The sequence below is a fragment of the Nicotiana sylvestris genome, chromosome 3 (genome assembly GCF_000393655.2).
Source record: "Nicotiana sylvestris chromosome 3, ASM39365v2, whole genome shotgun sequence".
Lineage (NCBI taxonomy): Eukaryota > Viridiplantae > Streptophyta > Magnoliopsida > Solanales > Solanaceae > Nicotiana > Nicotiana sylvestris.
The window spans coordinates 214,209,610-214,212,492 of NC_091059.1; positions in this window are offsets into that span (position 1 = coordinate 214,209,610).

Genomic DNA, 2,883 nt, shown 5'->3' on the forward strand with positions numbered 1-2,883 from the left:
CCGCGGTGCTCTTGTGCGGTCCGTAATGGAATTTTGTGCAGACCGCATTGCTACAAGTCCTGGAATCTGATCATTGAGGACCGCAGCCACATTGCATTTTGTGCGATCCGCAGTGCCTCAATGCGGACCGTATTGGCATTTTGTGCGGTCCTCGGAGTAATTATTCAGAGAGTGGGTAATCTGAACCCCATCTCTGTGCGGACCACATTGGCATTTTGTGCGGTCTGCATTGACCTCTGTGCGACCGCACTGCATTTTATGCAGTCTGCACTGTGCAACATCTGCTGCTGGCTGCAACCTTTTCTTTTCTGCAATTGTGAACTTAATTTCTTCTACTGATACTAACAAGTCTAATGGCTGTTGTTTGCAGACAATGGTGAAACAAAGAGGCAAGGGTTCTAAACAAGCTAGTAGAGGAGAATCCTCCTGGGGAGGGAAACAGAAGATGCTAAGATTGACTCCCAAAGCCCGGTAAAACATTAAAAACATGAGAAAGCTCATTAAAGCTGCTGATAGGGCCATTGACCAGTCTGAGAGTGAATACGAGCCCTCCTGGGATATATCTTCAGACTCAATCCCAGAGTACATCCCTGACTGGCCGGAGAGAAACAGACTGAGAGACACTCCCCCCTTCCCCTACTGCCCAAGCTTCAGTAAATGTATCTTCTGCGTCGTCTGAGGGCTCAGCTGAAGGCAGTGGGGATGAATACTCCACCTCTCACACAACTTCATTATCCGAAGAGGGTGTAGTAGGAGAAGAGAGGGCAGCAGGAGAAGAAGAGGTATTAGGAGAAGGGGTGAACCTCAGGTGGGAGGAATCGCTAGAACTAGAAAACCAGAGGTATGGCAAAACCGGTTTGTGAGTGAGGTGGCCTACCATAAATTCAGAGAATGGTGACATGTGAGGAAATTGATCCCGAAGAGGAGTTTTGTTGATAGAGACCTCTTGCCTCACAACCCCAATGTGAGAAGGCAGTTTAGAGAGAGAGTGGGCTGGGAATATTTTTTAAACAACTGTGAGGATGCAAACGAGCACCTGGTCAAGGAATTTTACTACAATGTTGCCCATATCAAGAAGGGCACCAAAGTGACCAAGGTGCATAATTTGAAAGTGTTGTTTGATGGTAAAACAATAAATGACTACTTGGGCTTCGATGAGGAGGATGAGTCACTATATTTGGCAAAGATGGAATTAGGTGAGGAGGTCCGTCCTTGGTTGGCACAGTATCTGGCAATCCCAGGTACCACCCCGATTGGTTGAATGCGGGAGTGAAAATTTTGAGGAGAAGTCTAAATTTCGAGGCCAAGGGATGGGAAACATTCGTGTGCAGCAAATTGGACCCACTACTCATAACAACTCACTCCCTCTTCACTGGGCAGTATTGGTAGCATCAATCACGGCGGGGTACCCGATTAATGTCGGGAAGGTGATGTCTCGGGTGATTACACAAGTAGGCAGTGAAGGTGACAGAAACTACCCCTTCCCCAGCTTCTTAACCATGTACTTCACGGACCTAAAGGTAGAAAAGCGGCCATTTGATATCAAAGTGAAAGCAAAGGCCCCATTCTCATGGTACAACATGTAGGGTGATGACAACCCTAAAAGCAAGAACTACAAGGGAATAACCACTGCTGCAACTGGCCAGTCTAAAGAGCCAGTAGTGGTAGTAGATCCTACTCAGCCTTCGTCCACCTCAGCAGACATGCCCCCTGGTCCATCCACTTCAGCAGCACCAGACATACCCTCCACCCCGGCCCACCCAGTGACTGCCCATCGTCTGAGCCAAGCCTTTCTCAGCATCAACAACTGGATGCAGACAACTTCCTCTAAGTTGTCTGTCCTTACATCTATAGTGGCAGCTCAGTCGGCACCTCCGCCTTCGTAGGTCCCACAATCTATTGAGGACGCCCTCAAGGATATCCTGGACAACTAGAAAAAGATCTTGGGCACTCAGAAAGTGCTTACAGAGGCTGTGGGTTCTCATGGAAAATCTCTCAAGGAGCTTGCTAATGAGGCCAAGAATATGGGAAAGACTCGGGCTTCCAATGAGTCCGTGAAGAAGTTGAGGGTTGAGGTTGACAGGTTGAAGGCAGATCATTTGCGTTTGGATTTATTGCTACAGGACCCTATGCCAGTAGCTCACCCCTAGCCAGAGCAGTCCCAGAGGCCTCCTAAGAGGAAGAGGATGATTCCCCGAGCAGATGATGCAGTCATCCAGTTGGCAGACCCACCGGAGACCTCCTCTAGTCAGCCACATGATGCAGCCCACGAGACTATCCAGGTCCAGGCCCATGTCCCAGCAGCAGAGCAGCAGGCCAAAGGGAGCCAATCTGAGGTTCCCGAGCATATTGAGGACCTAGGGACCGCTCAGGATCCCATGCAGACAGACGGGCCATAAGGAGTCTCTATATCCTTTTCCCTTTTATTTTTGGAGCTTATTTGGTTTAGTTGGCATTGCCAGCTTTCATTTGAGGGGGTAGGCCCTACATTGATTTGTTGTATGATTGTATATATTTGACAGTTTTTATGCTTTCTTTATTTTTCATCTTTGGTATGTATATAATTTTAGCACTTCTTTACATTTTTCGTACTTTTTACTTTGGGCATGTATATAAAGTTTATGTTACAGTGTATATATTCATCCCCTCTATTGTATATTTAATCCTCTTCTAAATATTCATTTTACTTTTCGCATTTTTCTTTTCCGTAGCTTCTTGTTTTAAACGTTTGCAATAAGCCTTTGATTTTCTTAATGCCACGGTTCTTTCCAAAGGTGGAGTTTATGTGAACCATGTGGCTCTTCCCAATGATGGATGGCGTGACAACCTTCTTAAGGGTTTGAGTCCGTTTTTCTTTTTGTTTTTAGTAGTTAGTGGTAAGGG